At 34.5% G+C, this 21,723-nt stretch overlaps 1 protein-coding gene across 5 annotated transcripts in view; it reads left to right on the top strand.

The window, feature by feature from the left end:
- dph1 (diphthamide biosynthesis 1) overlaps positions 1-21,723 on the top strand; it is a 186,655-nt gene that overhangs the window by 8,561 nt on the left and 156,371 nt on the right.

The following is a 21,723-nucleotide window of genomic DNA, read 5'->3' as shown; positions in this document are numbered from 1 at the left end:
ACATAATGGTAAGTTATTTGAGGCAATTTACTTGACTGTGGCCTAATGTTTTTGAGTTTGAAAAGTGCTTGCTGACAGAATCAGTTGTTTTTAATATGTACTTATTATGAGTTCACACCATTTATAGTCAGTCTTTTTTTTTTAAAGTAATTATTGCAGATTGAATATTTGACTTCAAACACATTCTTGACAATGAATTATACAAATTTTAAACAAAGCTATATAGATTTGTGCAGAAACTACACGTTTACTTTTAACTTGTTCCAGGTGGTTCAGAATTGAATCTTTCTTTTTGTAGAGAATAACTCCATTTATTGTGCACTTTGCAGAACTTTTATACTTACAAGCAACTGCATTAAACACTACATATAAAGTAATGTGTATATAAAAGCATAATGGGGCACTTTAAAAATGTATTGAGCCATTTACTTTAGATGTTATTTTTCATTAATGTGTGCAAATAGACTTTTTTGCTGCCTGCTTCAACAAAAGGTGCAACTCTGCTATATTGTAGGTAGTTTGAAAGCCACAAAAAGATTGTGTGTTTTGGTTTATGTTATTAGGCTTCCAGTTTCAGTTCCAGCACATTAGTCATTCTGATTGTCCGTCTATAGAGCATTAATTTGCCTTAAAGTTCATCTCGGTTTGCAGAAAATGTAGCAGCATTACATAATGCATGTCTTGAGCTCATTGCTCTTATACAGGCTGCATTATATAGATTAATGTTCTTGACTATTGTGTTGTTTTATTTATATGGACAAAGTCAGGCAAAGTGAAACACAAAATTGCCTCAGAGGTTTCCACAGGCATAAATTATGTTGGTCTTTTTTTGGTGTACTCTGGAACAAAGTGCAAGCTTCAAATGACTGCAGAGGACTGCTTTAAATTTATGATGACATTTAGAGGCATAATTACCTTATTTTGTCAGGACTTTGCTTCAGCAAAATGTCGAAGATATGGTCATTAGCTTATTAACCATCAACTGATTCTGCTGAATAGCAAGGGCACGTTTGCCACTGCCAAATTACTTTTATTCTTTAGAGCATGAAATGTTATCTTTGAGTTTTTTTATTCAGATTATGCTTGGCTTTAATGTAAGGTTAAATTATTAATGATCTTTACACACACAAACACACACACACACACACACACACACACACACACACACACACACACACACACACACACACACACACACAACCTAATTTATTGTGCCTTATGTTAAATTCTACATATAACGAACCTACTTTTAATCATTTTAAGCTGCATAAATAATGTATTATACATTAAAAAGGAATAAACAATAGTACGTTGATCAATAAACATTACTTAAACTAATAAACTCTGTTAAAATATTTTTTAGTCATTAATCCTCCAAGACAGAATGTGTTATGGAGACTATGTGACCAAAAAAATGTTCTTTCCTGCTTTAAAACATGTACACAATGGCCACTGTCCATACCATTGTCCATAACATGGTGTTATGAGCTGCATAAATAATGTATTATGAATTAAAAATGAATAAACAATAATATGTTGATCAATAAACATGAACTTAAATTAATAAATTCTGTTAAAATAGTTGTTTGTCATTGGTCTCCAACTCTCCATAACACATTCTGTCCTGGAGGATTATGTGACCAAATTAAGGTTCATTGGTGCTTTAAAACATGTACACAATGGCTACTGTCCATACCATTGTCCATTACATGGTGTTATGAGCTGCATAAATAATGTATTATAAGTTAAAAAGGAATAAACAAAAGTAGGTTGATCAATAAACATTAACCTAAATTAATAAATTCTGTTAAAATGCTTGGTTGTCATTAGTCTCCATAACACATGCTTGAAAATGTGTACACAATGGCCACTGTCCATACCATTGTTCATAACATGGTGCTATGAGCTGCATAATGTATTATGAATTAAAAAGGAATAAACAATAGTTTGTTGATCAATAAAAATGGATCTAAATGAATAAATTCTGTTAAAATAGTTAGTTGTCATTAGTCTCCATAACACATTCTGTCCTGGAGGATTATGTGACCAAATTAATGTTTCTTTTGTGCTTTAAATATGTACACAATGGACACTGTTCAGCCTCATAAACTCTCAAACTGGAGCACCGTGGGCTGTTTTGTGTCAAAATATGTTATATGCTCTGTAGTGACTTCCATAAGTGGTTTTTGCACAGACCCTTTCAGATTGGTGTGAAGCAATTCCCCTTAGAAAACAACACTTATTGCTTGTTTGAAACCCCTCTAATGAGATCTCATGCAGTTTCTTAGTGAGATTTCAGCAATTATACGTGGTCAAGTTTTTCCCAGGGTTGCCCTAGTGTATCTCGCTACTGTAAAATACTCCTTTTATTAGAAGTAATTGCATCCTATTCTAATGCACACGCTTTACCTCCTTAAGCTAACCTCTGAGAATTTCATCAGAGCATTAAAAAAAAGATGGTGAAATCACAGCTAATCCTATTATTCGTGCCGTATCATTTATCGTTATGCAAATTTAATCCTCATTTAGTTTGATGCGTCCAATCAAGAGCTGTTTATCTCCGCATTGATGATGAATTGACTCTGCTTGAAGGCCTTGTTGTGCCGAGGCTTAGATTTACGGGTCTTGATCCAACAACCCTTTGGCTGTTCGCTAGCTTTGCTTGTTTAGCCTGCATTATTAATCTGTCTTAACAGTTGTGATGTCCATGCACTGCGAGCCAAACATGTTGTACAAATGACATTATCTATAACTTGTCAGAGCAGCCAAGTCAAAAAAGGCAGTTGTGCAAACATCCAAAGTTTGGTATTTCTGTGTGACCTTTTATGATTTTTGGGGGTCTTTTAATTACTAATTTGTCACTATAAAGGCTGATTTAAACCAGAGATGATAACGATTGCAATTTAAAAATACAGTTCTGAATCTGATAATCACATCCCCACACCTATAATTTATACAAAGCAGACATACAGTATCATTGACATTTAAAATAAAAATGTTTGTTTAGCTGATGAACAATAAAAACAATAACAGCCAATCAAAAGGCATCACACAGTTTATACCCTGAACATTTAAAGTGGCAGATGTCAAAATAGAAGGTTTTGATAAGAGTCATAATTTTTAGGGATGCACAATATATTCAACTTTTTTTATTAAGTTTTGCCTGATATGCTTGTTTGTTGTTGCTTAGTTTTGTCTTAATGTTATTAAGTATTGAAATATTGGAAGATATATTAAAGCTGATACATTCTGGATTATTTTTTGCTTGTTGAATGACTTCAGATGTGTTCTGCTAGCCATGAGGGTTTGTAATGGTGTTATTTATGACATGACGTATAACACGAAGCAGAAGCGTGCTTTAGAAAAGTTTTGCTAGAGGAAATACAACGCTCTAATAAAAATATTGTGAATGTACTTTCAACTGAACTTTTTTAGTAACCTCATTGTTCTCAAATTATGTCTACTGACTATTGATATTAACTTAAACTTTGCATAAACTGAAGTTTTTCATAAAATCTTGTTAACTTATTAAAATAAGCTATAACAATATACAGGGCATCTGCAGGGTTTTAAAAAGTCTTGAATTTCAAAAACACAATTCTAGGCTTCAGCTCACTGAAATATTGTGTTGTAGGTCTTAAGTAATTTTAAACGGCTCCCAATTTTCTTTTATGCAAAGCTACCCAATCAATTCAAAACACATCCAATCACCACAAACACAAATCTTTAGCAAAACTATATTTATAACTGTAGTTTGTTGTGTAAACATTTAGTTTTTAAAGAGTTTCTTTAAAGTTATATTTAACAAAAAAGTATATATTCAATTAAGCTCTAATTATCTAATTTTTAATATCTAAAAGCTCTAATTAGATTTTTTTTCCTGTTGGCCATTTAAAAAGCTTTAGTGTTTAGCCCTATAGAAGTTTGTAATTTCACTCTTCATGGTCTTTAAAGTCTTAGTCATTTGTTTATTGCCTTATGTGAATTGGTTTGTGAATTGGTTTTATTGCTAGGCCCACACAGAATCTCATGAGCATGAGATTTATAGTCAGTAATTGAGTCTATTTATTTACTTGTGTAAAATTATATTTATTCAGTTTTTAAATTAATTACAGAAATATTATTGACTAATATTAAAGGGCACATATTTTACCTCTTTTGCAAAATGTAAGACAAGCTTTTAGTGTCTCCAGAATGTGTCTGTAAAATTTTAGCTCAAAACACCTATCAGATTGTTCATTATAGCCTCCACAATCTGAATACATTGTAGCCGTTTGTGTAGCCTGTAGCTTTAAATACAGATGAGCTGCTTTACCCTGCCCACTGTTCCCATGTGTGTCTGCTTCTCATCATGTGTTATGTCAGATAAACAGCACAGAGACAGACTCTGATGAAGCTGAAATACAGCTCATTAATCAAAAATACAAAGTAAGTTTATTTCATGTATTTGTGATGGAGTTTATTTGAGCTTTTGTGAAATGATAAGTCTCACACACATATTAGCGCATAGGGTGGTGATTATAGTGGTTAAGAAATACATATCAATTTTACTGTCTTTATTACAAACATGCTCTGTTTTAAAAACATTTTAAACTTATAAAAATCACACACAGTTAAAAAAAATATTTTAATCCCAGTTTTTTTGCAAATGTTCTGCGGACGTGTGTATACATGTTGTTTTGGAAACATGCCGCATTTCACTCAATTCGGTGGGCAGGGAAAACCACAGTCCTACGTCACTTTGCAGTGAGTCTCAAATCACTGGCATTTGAATCATATTTTAATGTCAGGAAATTTTAAAAAAGAGACTTGTTGGGTTTATATCACTCTAATATGACTGTGGACACACTATACCTATAGACAGTTCTGTCCAGCTTAAAGTTAATTTTTCATCATAGGTGCCCTTTAATAAATGTTCAAATGTTTTACAGTACAGTATATAAAGAAATATTTTCTGTTTTTTAGTAGATTTATTATATGAGAGGCTTAATTTGTTAACAAAATAATTGGATCTAATTAAATTTGCATTGTAAAAATTAAATAAGTTAAAAAGGTATTATTTTTTAATGTAATATATTAGGTTTTTAGTTATGATACTTCCAAAATCATTCTGCGTAAATCAGCCATTTTTATTTTTATTTTAAATTTTTTTGCAAAGTTCTGTGCAGATATTGAAAAAAAAATGCCAGCAAATTCTGACTGGTCCTAGTTATCACTTTCTGAGAATAAAGAGTCATCGGGTATATGTATTGTCCAATTTACACGTTGCATCCTTACTATTTTTTTTTTTTAACTCTTACATTTTTTTTTCTTCATATTTGCTTTAATGATTAAACAGGTCCTGGATAGTTTTCCATAACTCATATTTGTGTTTGGCTGAAAAGAGTCATATACATCTTGGTTGGCAAAGTTTTATTATTAGATAAACTATTTCTTTAATGATCTTGAACATGGCAGGCAGCAAAACTCCAGTACATTCTAACAAACACGATGTTATTGTGATTTGTTGTGGACACTATAGTCATCATTACTTGTGTGAAAAGGCTTTACTGTTAACTGTCTGAAGGAAATTCATCTAAAGAGACTGTTGGTGGATCTTTCTTCATTTAATACATGTGTCAAAAAGCCCTCAAGATGATCCATAACATTTAAACTTAAGATGAGGGATAAAAAAAGATGAAGGAGAACAAGACGAGAAGCTTCAATTGGATTTGTCATATTTGGAAACCTGTTTGTTCACCATAAGGAATCTGTCTGTAGAGTTCAGACCCACAGCAATATCCAATTTTTAATCACACAAAGTCCTAATAATGCACCGCAGCCGCAGAAATGCCCAATTTCAAGCCTCTATTGATGTGAATGACAACAGACAAGTGTTTGATGTGCTGAATGTGTTAGCAGGTGGTTTGCGCCGAGCACTTTCATGGGAATTGGAGAGAATGCTACAGTCTGCTGAGCTCTTTGTTGTGGAGGGTTTTCATTTTTAAAAAGCCCCCACTTGTTCTAGACTCGGTGGCCAAAGATAATTTTTTACCAAATTCGCTCTCTTTTTCTAGATTTTTCTCATGAGCTTTCCACCATTATTTCTCACATATGCATAACTAATGAAGCAGTTTCAGTCATTCTTATAAAAGTTTTTATTTGTAAATATTCATTCATTCATTTTCCTTCAGCTTAGGAAAATCTGCGGAATTCTGCGGAAAATCTGCGGAATTCTGCGCGCGCAGATTCCGTGTGGGCCTACCTATGGGTCAAATTCAAGTCTTCCACACCAACATATTGTATTTAAAATATCAAAATTGATTTTCTACACCAAGAAACCACAGCCATATCACCCTGTTGCCCAAGACCGGTTACTCACAGAAGCTAGGCAGGGCTGAGCCTAATCAGTTCCTGTATGGGAGACCACATGGGAAAAACTAGGTTGCTGTTGGAAATGATGTTAGAGGGGCGAGCAGGGTGCGCTCAACCTGTGCCCTGTGTGAGTCCTAATGCTTCAGTACCAATGACTGTAAAAAATATGGATGACGCGACAGCCCCTTTTCCCATTGAACGCCTTGAGGGCAAAACGCCTGCTTGACGGGCACAAACTTTCGCAAAAGACTGCTGAAATTGGAGCCTTGACATGCGCAGAAGGACTGTCTGATGGAGCCAGAGGAGGAGCCGCGAAAATGAGCGGAGTCGAGCTTCCAACCAAACGCTTTATGTAAAATCAACCACGCCCCCCAAACTTCTCACTCGACTGCCGGTGTCTGCACTATAACAAACGCTCACTGATGTAAATAGAAGCACTTACATTAAAAAAACACAATAATATACGGTTTAAAAACGGTGTGATGTAAGCTGTTAAACTTTAATAAAAGCAATACATGGTGGACTGCATAAATAAACGATCTTTTATACACTCTAGCCTGAATATGAGCACAAATAATATATTCTCTTATTGTTATATTTGTTGTTGGTATTTGTTATCTTCATAGGGGTAGAAATAACACTGGTAAAATATGAACAATAACATATAAACAACACATACATTTTTAGAAAGGTTTTTATTTTTAATTAGCCATCAACAGAACCCAAAATATAGCCTACACTCCATAACGATTTACCATGCGGGAACAATCGTGCGTTTAGAAGATAAATACAGCAAGATTACTAAATATCAACAGGATATTTACACATCCCAACCCTGCAATTTGTCAATTTGTGCAAAAAAAACTTTGCACTATTAATACAACGTCTATCTGCTGCAACATCACTAGTATATTGTTTATTCATTTTCGCTTGAATTGTTTATTTATTTAATTTTTTGCCTCCGTTTTCATTTGGTTTACGCCAACAGTAAATGATGTAAATAAATTATATCTAACATTTACAGCTCTATTAGTTTATATAAGATTCGATTTCAAGAACCTTATAATGATTTATAACAGCAAATTCAGTAGATTACTTAATAACATGCCAAAATTTAAAATGCAGAGACGTCCTGTAAAGCAAGTTCAAATAACCTTACAGGAGATCAATGTGGAGATTATTATTTAGACACAAAGAGAATTACTGCTAACGATCTCCTGTATTTTCCCCGTACTTAAATGGGTTTATTTTATTGTGCAGTTTTATTGTCATTTTCGTATTTCTTAATTCTTGTGCACTACAAAATGTATTCAATTGTATTATTATTTAATACTTGTGCAATCGATACAGGTTTATTGTTATTTATTTTGTCCTTTATTTAAATAATTGCTATGTATGCTGTTTGCATCTTTATTCAAAGGTTAAACTCAGTGATACACTTTGCGTTCACATAGTAGCATGCGTTTGTTGTTATATCAACAAAAATGGATGTAATAACGTTAACAAATGTGAGGGTTTTATATAATGAAGATTCAATCGCGCCAGCTCCGGCAGCAGCGCACATGACCTACTCGCGGCGTCGCGGGCTGATTCCGGCTCGGATGTGGCAGCGCCTGCTCGCTCGGCCACCGCATCTGGCTCAATTGACTCAGGCTGGAATCGGGCAGTGAGTCCAGGCATCCGGAGTAGGTCCAGCAGAGGTAGTCAGTCTGAGGGGTAAGTCTCCGGCAGGCAAGAACTGGCCCCAGTGTATTTTGCTATCTGGGTGGCTAGGCGTGTATTAGCAAACTAATAAAGCCCGAAAAAAGCTCTGACCTTAGCGAATAAACAGTGTTCCACCAGATCATATATGTCAGAAACTGTAGTTTACTGCTGAACTCATTTTGTCATAGTAAAATATCACAGAAATCGGGTAATAACACTTCAGTCTTCTGCCGAAGCTCAGACGTCGCGCTTTGAGAAACTGTCAATCACAACTGTCAATCACGATGACACGCCCAGCATTAAATTACTGCTAAAAACAAACTGTTTACAAAAATGAAGATCTGCACCTATTTCAGCACAATAATCAGTGCCTTAATCGACCAGAACAATCTTTCGGGACATTTTATTGCAAGTGTAATTAATTTTTTTATTTGGGCTCAAGTCTCCTTCATTAACACGGAGGAGGCGTGCTTTATGACTTGTACTGCAGCCAGCCCCCAGGGGGCGATCTAACGGCCGAGACCTTCACTCAAACGCAGGCTTGCGGCACACTTGTTCAGTACAAGTGAAAAGTGGCTACACTTTCAGTGGGGGCTGTCTTTCGGATGAGGCGTTAAACCGAATTCCTGACTCTCTGTGGTCATTAAAAATCCCATGGCACTTTTCATAAAGAGTAGGGGAGTAACCCCCGAGTCCAGGCCAAAGTCCTTCTATCGGCCCTTATGATTATGGCCTCCCAATCACCCCCATCCGCCGAATTGTCTCTCCACTTTAGCTGGTGTGTGGTGAGCGCACTGGTGCCATTGTCCTGTGGCTGCTGTCGCATCATCCAAGTGGATGCTGCACACTGGTGATGTGGAGTGACCACTTTACTATCTTTTTCCATGGCTTTTTCTTATTTCACTTCCATGTCTGTCTATTTAATGTATTTATTGTAGGCTTAACTGTGTGTCTTGTATAACCCATATGAAATCTTCTTGTGCTGTAGCACAAACCTCATCTGCGTTCATTTCCTGCTGAGTCAAGGAGAACTTTATGTGATAAGTTTGCTTGTGTAAGAGACCTACTTTTATTGTAATACATTAGATTGTAATGTTCTTAGGAGTTGAGTGTACGTGACGAGAACAGTGAGTCAGATCTGATATATAGACAAGCTTTCCACACACTAAACACTTATGTGATGTAGTCAAATCCCAAAAGTCCAGAGAAAAAGCACCTTTGTGAGATGCATTTGCTTTCTTTAATAAGAGGTGCTTTTAATTTTCTGACTTCAATGGCATCAGCAAAGTGAACTGGTTTTGCATATATTTTGAGATTCATTCATGGGCAATCACTGGACAAAAAGTAGCCCATTACCATTAGTGCTTTCACATTGTACAGTTTTCTGCAAATATCATAATTTGTCCTCTGTTAATGTTACCAAACATAATAGAGCAAAAAATTAGTCTGCATTCCTGCAAAAAAAAAAAAAAGAAAAAAAAGATGCCGTCAATTTAAAATCTTTGTCGAACAGCTCGTTATTTTGCTGAATGTCGAGATCAAATATTGTACTTTTTTCATAGACCAAGTAAAGCTGCAATTTTATTTCAGAGGGTAAATATTAGAAGCAAAAGCTCATTTTATTCTGTCATTTAATTAACTTTACTTGAACTAAATGGTAGAAACGTGGCTTTAAGTGGGTCAATAGGTTTCTTTCAATTTGCAGAAAGCAGCAAAAGAGAGATGGAGAGACATAAGAGCTGCTCAGCAAAGGTGAGCACTAACTGACAATACTTTTTCAGTAGGACCTTTTGGCAAAAATAAGAGCAGAACTTCAAAATACTGTAGAAGTGCTTGCTTGGCGTGTTTTCTGTATGTCAAGATGCACTGCAGGTTCTGGCTTAAGAAATATTAAGAGAGAATACTTTTAATTTATATTTACCACTATAACAAAAATGTAGAATTTTTAGGGATTAAATTATTTGGTATAATTAGTTGTCTGTTAACTCCATAAATAATAAATCTCCTTGTTAGCTTACTTGTTTAAACATTCTTAAACTTCTGTCAATCTTAATTATATTTTTTACCCCTTCCCCTTGGCCCTTGAAAGAGTGTGAAGGACTTCAAAATATACCCCTAAGAAGTGGAAGAGCACTACAACTCTTCATAATAGATCAACAATGGTGACTGCTGCAGTTATTCCAGTTGCGTTACTTTTGTAAAGTTTATATATAAACTAGTTTTGAGAGGATCACATGCTTATGATTGACTATGGCCGGTCCCGCATTAGCTAATGCATGATACACCAAACAGATGATTCTTAATTCACTATAAATAACCAGAGTTCCTTACCTTAGTCATTTTTGTCTTGAAGAATCCACCCTTTACACCTTCTCCTCCCCTTTTCCTTGACAGGGCGGCATGGTGGCTCAGTGGTTAGCACTGTTGCCTCACAGCAAGAATGTCTCTGGTTCAGATCTTTACCCGGCCAGTTGACGTTTCTGTGAAGATTTGCCCATGCTTGCATTGTTTTTTTCCAGGTTCTCCGGTGTCCTCCCACCAAACCAAATCTGCACTATTGATGAGCTCTTAATTAGCAGTACATCTTCATAACAATCCTAAGTCCGGGTCCTGAGGTCAAATTCCCCTCTTGCCCAGCTGCAAAAGGAAAGGAGCCCCGCGCTCAAGGATCTTATGAACTTAGGGCTCTCTCACAGGACAGGATGCCAAACATGCTTTATTATCAATCATTAGCTAAGTGTGAACTCTTGAATTGGTATTTATTTTTAGGAAATCACAGAAGGCATTATTATCATGTTATCATAATGATATAATGTGGCAATAAGATCATAACTGTGCATTTACACCATGGTCATATTCATCTTATGTAAACACATTATCTAAACACATTTCTATTTTGTTTTTTTTTGTTGAGTTTTTGTTTTTAAATGCATGACCATGAAACAAACAGATTTATGAATATTTTAAAACATGTACTTGTTTGTTGTAAAAATACTTAATAGTGCCAAAAAAAAATTTAACAGCCATGTTGCCGTTTCAAATGGTGTATTCTGTCATGTTTTCGTACCCCTTGGTTTCGAATGTGGTCCTGGAAAATCTCAGTTTCAAAGGCTATCTAGCCCTTTCCCTTAGCTCTATGCCTTCAAGCTAAAGAGAATTGGGACACGTGAATGCCAAAACGAGGGGAAGGGGTAAGGGGACAGGCAAAAGGGCTTGGCCCTTGGTCTTTTTACACTACACTGATTGTACATTTGCAAACCATGCATTATTTTTGTTTTGTATTCGTGTGAGTGTTGGTAAATCAAGAATAAGTTGTCTTTTTGAATGAACTATCCCTTTAAATAAAGAACTTTATTTATTTATTTATTTTTATTATTTCTTACACAATAATATTTTAATCTTTTTAAAAAAGCCATTAAAGGGATCTTTGTTAAATCAAAGAATTTACATTTTTTTAATAGAAAAAAAAACCCATATAACTATTTGAATGTGTAACTGTAAATAAATAGAATTTTTGCCATGGGAGGAATGAATTATATTTTGGCCACAGTTATTTATCTAACTTAAAACATGCTAAAAAAATCCAACCCCACTCTATTTGAATGGTAATGAAGCATTGAATATGATTTCTATGGCACATTTTGGACTTTTCACTAATGATTCAGGGCAGCAGCCCCTTGCCCATGCAGGTCTATAGTGTCATTCCAGGTTCATTATAGTATTTTTTCCCCTTTCTTGATCATCTCTGCCTCAGTAGGCTTCATCAGAGCTGCGCAAATATCTGTTTGTGTACTCATTTCACATAACGAGGATGCATTGGCTGCCTGACTGATTATTTGTGTGTTTTTCTGGCCTAAGGATGCCGATGATGAATGCAGATGATAGTAGAGATGACTTTTCTCCCAGATTAATTCATTCTTGTGTTTGAGTAATTAGTCCACGGTGTCTTGAAATAAATGTGATCATAATGCAAACTTTATCTGCAGGGCTGTTTGTTTACTTGCCTATGGAAACTAAACCTCTCTCTAGGATTATGCAGAAATATTATTTATAGAGAATATAGGGCATACAGTAACACAGTTTGTTTAGTTTTTAAGCTGAAGCCCCCGAAATTGTTCTATTGAAATTAGAGCTGGTTTTGTGTACAGTAATTTCCAACATTATCAGGCCTAAATGAAGATTGTTTAGTTTGTTTCTGAGAGTTTGAAGCAATATTTAAAAAAATAAAATAAAAAATAAGATTGGTAAATAACTTAAGACTACCATTAGCCTATATTTATGATGACCTAATAAGCAAATGTGGTTCTGAGGCTCCACCTTCCTTTCTTCTTTGACATGGGAATCTACTCTGGTTCTTTTAGCATGTTCAGTCCATTAACAACTATACTTATATACTATAGGACTGATATGCTTCGAACTAATTTGAAAAAAAAGAGCTAAAATGAAATCATTTTGAACAAAATCTGGCTAAATCGAAGTCTTTATGAGTTTGTTTCAGCAGTTTGAGCAAACATTTTTGGGGAGTTCGTATTGGATCTAATCTCCTTTGAGCTACCATTGGTCCATGGCGATTAAGCAATTGGTGGGTGTATTCTGGAACTCCGCCTTATTAAATATGTGTCATATTCTCACAGTTCAGAAAAACATCCAGCACAACAACACCAAATTAGCAACAAGATAACACTGGAGGGTTGAGTAGTAGAGCTGGTACAGATGTATTCGCACATGCGGAATTCAATTGTGTAAATACTCTAAGGATTTCACAGTGTCCACAGCAAATATAAAGCAATGTGACGTGGCGCTTCTCACGTAGAAGACTGTTTGTCAGATGTTTATGAAATTGTTTTTGTTTCTTTGTCACCGTTTTTGTTGCGTTAAATAGTACATCCAAGCAGTGTGACAAATTTACAATCCCACCTACTACAGTGCAGGGGTGTCTGAAGGTATCTAAACAGTATATCATCACTCTGCCTTTCGAACTTATTTTTTTCCCTCAAATGAAAGACGAAAAAGAACTTCAGTTGAAGTACAGTGGTCCCTCGCCATAACTCGTTTTATCTTTTGCGATCTCGCAGTTTTGTAGATTTTTTTTAGGGCAAATTGACATGCTTTTTTACAGCATGTTGTGTTTTGTGTCCTGAGTGGCTGTAGACCATTGTAAATCGATCTCTTTTGTGCTGTGTCTCCTCTACAGTACAGAATGCGTTCAGCTTGCCAAATTTAAATAAATCTTTGATCACTAGCAGTGTGACTCTGGAGTGCTTCAGCCTACTGTATGTTTGCAAGTTTTCTCGCCAACAAACCGCATAATGTCGACGAACCATTCTGCTCCATTAAAGGCACCTGCTGTAGCACCCAAGAGGCAGAGGAAGATCCCAACTATCGCAAATATAGTTGAAGTTCTGGACATGCTAAAAGAAGATAGAAGTTATGCAGCTGCAGGGTGCCATTATAAAATTAATAAATGAAGATCAAATTATTTTCATCTTTGGTTTTATTCTATAATACTGGACTTGTTTTTCTGTAAAGGTTTGAACTTTGAGCGTGTTTGTACGAGAGAATAGTGTGAAAATGTTAACCTCTGTCTGAGAAATGTGTATAAAGTGTGTAGTGAGGGGTTTTGTAGCCTTAAAACTTATAATAATTGTAAAAATTAAAGCTGACTGCTTTGTGGTTATTACCTATTGCAGGTTATTTTTAGAATGTAACTCTCACAAATAGCAAAGGACCACTGTATACCAGGGTCTTCAGAACATCACTATGCTCCCACATCACTATGTTTGTATTCTTTTTTTAAATTGTTTTTCTCGTTTTGTTTCTCAAATGTTATTTTATTTATTTTTTGTTGGTATTGTTTAAAGGTATGTTTGCTGCATTCTTGAATATTCTCTTAAAGTCAACATGTGGATAAAATGTCTAAATTATCCTTTATTAATTTATTTAAATAATATTTTATGGGGAGTTTTCACCTTTAATTGATAGAACAGTACAGTGTATAGACAGGAAAGCATGAAGAGCAGAGAAAGAGGAAGGATCATTACAGGACCTCGAGGTGGGAATTGAACTCGGGTCACCAGAAACACTGGATTGCCATGTGTTGACGCACTAACCACTCAGCTATTGGCGCCAACAAAAATTATCATTTATTTTCATTACAAGCGAAGAATGATTAAGAACGCAAATGAAAGTAAATCAGAGTTTTCTTGTGAATCTTCTGAGCTAATGATTTTTAAATGGGTTCTATTGGACATTCTCTTGTCAATACAGTAGGGATGTAAACTCTTAAAGCTGTAAGCTCTTGAGTAGGTTGATTGTCGGTTACATTTGTGAACATTTCAGTTGAGATGTTACAGGAAGGATGACATGGTGGCTCAGTGGTTAGCACTGTCACCTTACAGCAAAAAGGTCGCTGGTTCGAGCCCCGGTTGGGTCAGTTGGCATTTCTGTAAGGAAATTGCTTTGTCTTCTTGTATTAGCGTGGGTTTCCTTCCAGGTGCTCTAGTTTCTCCCACAGTCCAAAGACATGCAGTACAAGTGAATTGAATAAATTAATTTGGCTGTAATTTCCCAGTACTGGGTTGCGGCTGGAAGGTATCTGCTGTGTAAAACATATGCTGGATAAGTTGGAGGTTTGTTCCGCTGTGTTGACCCCTGATGAATAAAGGGACTAAGCTGAATGAAAATGAATGAATGAATGAATGAATGAATGTCACAGAAATAATGATAAATGTTTTTAGCTGAATAAACATTTTAATTTTATGTTTATTGTGTGGATCAGGGAGGTGTGTTTGGCCCAAATCTCTTTTGGATTCATGCTTTATATTTTACCTTCTGAATTTGCGGTCAAAGTTCTACTGAGTGCATATTTTACAAGAAATGTTATTTGTGAATGGATTCTTGTGGTCTTGTCAGTCATTCCTCCTTTACATTATCAGTGAAAGCAGGCTCTTACTGCCCTGCTGTGACTCATGCTGCAAAGAGCAAAGCAGATGATTTCAATTTAGCATCCATTGTACAAATGAACTAAATCTAACTAAATCTGTTTTTATTTCTATAAAAAGCAAAAGGGCAGTTTAACACTGACTACAGCAGCAAGCCCGTAGTGGATGTATTGACAGGCATGAAAAGAAAAGTGGATGATGTATCTTCAATAAATGATTCAAATATAATAACTATGAATGAGCACAATCAAACTGTTTATTTACTGTATATGAACAAACATCTGTTTTTCTTTTGTATTGTTCAATTACTAAATTGAGGTCTTGAAACGAAGAACTATATTTCATTTACTCCATATTTTTAAATTTTGTGGACATAAGATTTGTTTCAATTTGATTGTGAACATTTTTATTTTACTTTAAGAAAACCAACAAAAGCTTCTCAATTCTAAGGAGATAACATTTTTTCAGTTTCAGTATTAAAAATCGAAAGTTATTGGGATTTATTTTTTTCAAATGTGGAAGAACAGTACATGTCCAGTTAGTGTGGGATAACAGTACAACTCCAATTCATCATATCACTTTAAAACACTAAAGATCTGATTCCTTTATTTTAGTTTTAATGCAGTAAAATAAACTTCATATTAATATGAAACTTTTTTTCAGGTTTATTATTATTATTATTATTATTTAAAGAGAAAAAACCGTTTGAACAATTTACAATACATAGACCTTATGACAGTATAGGCAATAACAATAAACTATAAATAAATAGATAAATAATTAAAATGCAGACATACATCATGGCTAAATATTGTCATTTATTTAGAAATATGTGCTACACAGGTGTGCTGGCCTATATACTACTTCAAACTGTTCAACTAGTGATACGATTTAAATAAATAAATAAACAAATAAACTCTGCTAGCCGTAGTTTACGACGGACTGGCCGTAAATATGCATTGATACAGCTTTATTTTATATAGTGTCTAGTTTATTTTGATGGGTTAACTGTTTATGTACTGTTAGCGATCCTCAGCGCGTTAAGGAAGAAAGAGAGATCACATATATGGTTCTTCCATTTACCCTCTTTCAGTGGATTTTTTGCTTGTGTTTGTTTTCCTTTTCGATTCAAATATAGTTTCCCAGCATCCCGCAAAGTAGGGCAGGGCGATTTGGCAAAAATGCTATCTCCATATTTATTTTCTGTATTGAACAATAAAGTTATATACTTCGATATAAGTTGTTAATGCTTCCAGATTTAAAAGAGTACCCCAACAAAAATTAGAGATGGCCGAGTCTCTTATATCAGCACATTTTTACATTCCCATTGTTGCACATTTCTGCTGTGTGACTGGCTCTTACAGCAATGTAGAGTAAAAGAGTCCAGAGCATATCATTGTTATTGACAAATTTATTGTGATATAATATTGCGATATAATATTATCTATCTGCCTAGCCTTACCTCAAAGCCTTCCTTACTGTCCTTTCATTTGTTTATGTCAGCTCTCTTTTTTTTTTTTTGCAGAGGACTTGCCTTTCATTGTTTAAAGTGGACATGACAGCAAACAGCATCTCTATTCTTTTTAGTGAACATAAACTGATTTTTTTTCCCATAAAATATTTCAATGTTTACAATGCAGACACTTGGTCACGCGGAAATATTCTCAAACTAGGTTTGCATGGTTTACTGGTACTATGGAGGTATTGCGATACTGTAGCTCCAAAATACTGGAGGTGCCACTGTAGTTTGTAAATGGTAGCATCGTCATTAATGGTCTATCTACAATAGATAATGTGCATGTGGAAAAGTCACTAAAATGCTCACACGTTTGTGCAAGTAAATACCATTTTATTTTAATTGTCTGTGGAGCCATTTAAGGTTGCATGTTTTATGATTTTTCAAACACACACCTAAATCGGTTCATTTCTGTTCCTGTATATATGATTTAGTGGCTACAACAACAACAACAATCTCTTAAAAAGAACAAATCACAAAGTGAAGTTTTGAATTACTTTGAACCTGATAAGATATAAATAAATAAAAAATTAAAATAAATAAATAAATAAATAAAATAGATGAAAAACCAAAATAGTAAAAAGAAACATTGAAACAAATTTTGACCACTTTATATAGCCTAATTTTGTTGGAAAAATACTCTTTTTGTAAAAAAGTTGATTTTGTAAAAAAGTTCATATCTTTATTTTTCTGTATTTTTTCTTAGCAAGTTATCTACAAAATAAACAAAAAGAACTCATACATTTTGTAAAGTGACATGCAAATAATACTTTTTATCAAAAATAAGGGAATTGTGAATTAAATTCATTAGTATTAGTATGGCAATTCTATTTGGTAACTGGATGATTCAGCTGGTATAGTGTCGTAAGATGAACTAATGGTATCGCAACAGCCCTACCCCAAACAAAGTTTCTGTATACAAAGTTCACACATACAATTAATGTCACATGGTTATCCTAATTTTTTATTTATTTATTTATTTTTTTGACTTTTACAGTTGTTCATCGCACAAACCTATTTTGTGTTGGGTTTATTTTATTGGATTTAAGTTTTGTTGTCTAATATACATTTCAGAATTTTGTTTGCAAAATAATAAATTTATGGTTTTTGTTTAAAATGTAATTGTTAGAAAACCATATTCGCATATAGGTGAAATGTAATACCACCTCGTTGTCATTAGCCTTGTTTCCTTCATAACATGAAGCGATGCTTTTCAAAATGTGCAAAATCCAAAGTTCAGAGTCACTAGTTTCTGCTCTGATACTTCAAACATGCAAAATAAAGCATAGTGATAAACACAAAATCATAACTAATACTGTCTAATTGTCATGTTCAATCATCATTTGGAGTAAATTACTTCATCGTAACATACCTTTTCCTATTTGTTCAGCTTTTATTGTTGTTTCGGTTTCTTGTCGATCATTCATATAGTTTGATGAGGGTTAACATTTAGTTTCTCAGTTGTTGTGATGTGGTAACCGGTGTAGCTGAACACACCAAGCACATTTATCTGTGTGCGCCCTCCACGTCGGTCAGGGGTTCTGGCATTTTGGCATTTTCTTGAGCTTCTATGACATTTCTGGATCTGCAGCGTATAAATATGTGTTCACTTCGCCCTGAGTCTGTGCCCGGCCTCCTTAGCGGAATGAGCTCATCAATGCGCGGACGAGGACGGATGGATGGAGAGATTTGTCAGGCAAGGCTGTACTGAGCTCAATAACCTTTTACTGTTAATAAACTCGCCCTTTCACAGGTAATGACCTGTCTGTGTCTGTCCGGACTGAAGGGGGCCAGTCTTTTAACCTTTCATAAGAGAGTTGCCCTGCCCAGCTGTATTCCTCCTCCTTCTTTTCATCCATCACTCTTCCGGGCCGATCTTTAACTTGTCTGCGCTCAGAACAAATTGCTTATGTTTTTTTTAACTTTTCACTTCTTCTTTTTTTTATTGCATGTTCCTTCCCAGCTGAGCCGTTTTTATATTGTTTCACAGTTTCTTAAATGAGGGTGTGATTTCTAAGTAGGGCATATGCTCCAGAGCTCACACTGATGTATGTATTTTCAAAGGCAGGACTTAACTATACCCTTTTTTTTTTACTTTTTCCAGCACATTCGGGCTTCCCCTGCTAATTTATTCTCCCCTCACAACCAAAATCAATTATATAAAATGTGACAATATACATTGATGCGTAATAAATATATGCGATTGCAAATTTATGGAAATATATTTTTAAAACGTTGCAACTTATTGTCAGGATTCTGTGCTTTCCACTGTCAGGTATTCCATGTGTGTGTTTTTTTTTTTAATCAAGTGATTTCTTTGTTCAGTTTTCCCGCCATTTATCAGAATTCATTAGTTCCACCTGTGTTCACACCCCTGTTTGTCATTTATTTATTCATGTGTCAAACTCTCTAGTTTTGGATATTTATGGTGTAAACGTGCATATACAAATTATTTATAATTGAATAAACAGTTTTGAGTGTGATGGCTCACATGATAAAAATGAAGTTGTGAAGAGTTGTGAAGTTTTGAAATAAGAGTTATCTCATCAGATTTGATCAACAAGCCATTTGCAATTAGTTTTTGTACAAACTACAGAAAATTACTTGCTGTTTGCAGACATGTGCCAAAGCATTTGCAATTTTCTTAAACCAATAAGAAATGCCACTCTGAAGTGAACAATAAGCTAATTGTTCAGAGATCTATCTTATTGTTTTATAAAATACATTTTTTTGTCCCATAAACATTTTATTTATATGTTTATTATAAACATATTAGTCAGTAATATTACTGAAATTAAAAAAATATTTTTTGTGGACCTTCTTGTACCTGTGAACTTACATGGTAACTAGATGGTTAGCTACAGTCTATGTACATAATGGTGCATAGTATTTACTTGTGTAATACTGGTGTAACTACACACATGTAACGGCTCACTGAATAGTATTTGCAAGTTCAAATGTGAAACAAGACATTAGTAACAAGACTAAGTACACATCTGTAACAAGAATTATGTAAGTGCATTGTTTAACAACATGTACTTGCAGGTGTTTTCTCACTTCCACATGCTTTTCCATGTGTGCATACCATGTACTTCTGAACATTGTGTTAAAATAAGAATGTCAGAACGCTGCATTAGAAGGATTCACCTTGTGATACCAGTGTAATTAAAGTGTAAATTAAATCCTCAGGAACTGTCCACTCAATATAAAGTGTAAAATTATCACAAATTACTGTGTAACTTGTAAAAATATACTCTATGGAGTGCTTTATTAACAGTACACTTGCTTGGTAAATCCTCAGAAACTGTCCAGTCAATATAAAGTGTAAAATGGTCCCAAATTACTGTCCACTATATAAAACCTGAGCCTTTTTACAACTGTTTAACAACAGCAAACTTCCAAAAATGTATAAGTGTAGATAAAAACATACAAATGGCTTGTGTTTATATATTGTTTTACGGTAAATTGTAGAATCACATTAGTAATTCACATTAAAGCAGTAGTTTACCGAAGATTGTGTTATTAATGTCCTGTTACACGTTTATACTTGCATATACTGTTCAATGTGTTGATACATGTGTGTACTTAAACCCGTATTACACAAGTAATTGCAATGTATCAGTGTGTACATACTGTAGCAATACATACTACCTACACATCTACTGTAGTTACCATGTAAGTTCACAGGTATAAGCGACACTTAATCAACAGTGGGACCACAATTTCAATTGAGAATTGAGCCAAAGCAATTGAGAGAAACTTTAGAAACATTTTGACTTTTTTTTAAGAGCACTAGTCATTGTTGAAATTTGCAAAGTGCTACTGATGTTTTATTTTTATTTCTATATGATGGTATTATAAAGCCAGTTTAATTTGCAACTTAACTTCACACATTGGAAAAAAAAAAACGAATGTTTTTAAAATATGAGACAGCAACACTGGTCTGATGGTTCAGAAACATGGCCAGAAACACTCACATGCTGCAGGCAAAGCCATGTTTTGATGGAATGATTATGGTTGTAATTGATTTTACTGCAGTGATCCAGCATAATTTAATAATTCATAACACAAACCACCCTGCTGACTGTAGGCTGCTGTGGATTTCAGTGCTAATGAGGAGGTCAGAATTGTGACATTTGTGATGCAAATTTCTGAAAATATTCAAATATTGGCTTGATTTTTATAATTAGTATTGGAAAAAATTAAAAACATTAACAGAGAAAAAAAATGTTAACCTTTTTTTGATGAAACAGTGGGATGTTTTGCTGTTCAATTATTGACTGTCACAAAGGCTTCTATCAGTCATGTTTGACATGATTATGACCTGATAGATTGGTGATAATTGGAAATTGCGCTCTTCCTTTGTTACATTGTTCACTTGTTAGCCTTATGGTACATGTAACAGATGCAATTTTAGGGCATGAGTCTGTTTCCAAGACAACAGCACAGCATATCTAAGCATGATGCTGATGTACAATGTGGAAAGAGAGAAAAAAAAAAACAGTTTAGACGTGATTTTATGTAGTTTATCAACAACATGTCATGATTTGAAAAAATAAATAAAAACAACAGTGCAAAAACATGATTTCATTTATATTGATAAAATCTTGGTAATGGGTTGTAATTGTATTAGCAGGAAATAACAGATTCTTAGAATCTTGTCAATAAAATATCTGAATATACAGACCAATTGACATTTTAGTAGTTTGGAATGATTTATTGTACAAAAAATAATCAGAGTTCCTAGATTTTTTCGCGATTTCCACGATTACTGAATCCATCGCAAAATCAACAAATAGTCACAAACTTTTGCTATCCTGCAGAATTCTTAAACGCAAAATAATCACGAAAAAAATTATAATCACATAAAACATCCAATTCCAAACCATATAATCAAATTACAGTTCAGTTTGCAATTAATTGCAATTGTTAACATGACTTCTAAACGTTTATATGCTGCGCATGTGATGGGTTTGAGTGTCTCTCGAAAAATTACGTCTCACCTGCACCTTCACAATCATTACATATCACAATGTGGGGTGTTTTGCAGCCTGTGCAGTAAGCAAGAAGGGGTGGATTAAGCAAAGATGCAATTAGACATCTTGTGCAAATAAAAGTGTGAGCAAACATCTAACAAATGGAGCAATGCAACAGATAGAAAAGCAGGCAGCTCTGTTTGATCACCTCTGGTCGTAGCCGAATTGAAAG

The sequence above is a fragment of the Danio rerio genome, chromosome 15 (assembly GCF_052040795.2).
Source record: "Danio rerio strain M-AB ecotype USA chromosome 15, GRCz13ab, whole genome shotgun sequence".
Classification (NCBI taxonomy): Eukaryota; Metazoa; Chordata; class Actinopteri; order Cypriniformes; family Danionidae; genus Danio; species Danio rerio.
The sequence above is the reverse complement of the archived record's forward strand: the minus strand, read 5'-3'. Positions and strand labels throughout refer to the sequence as shown.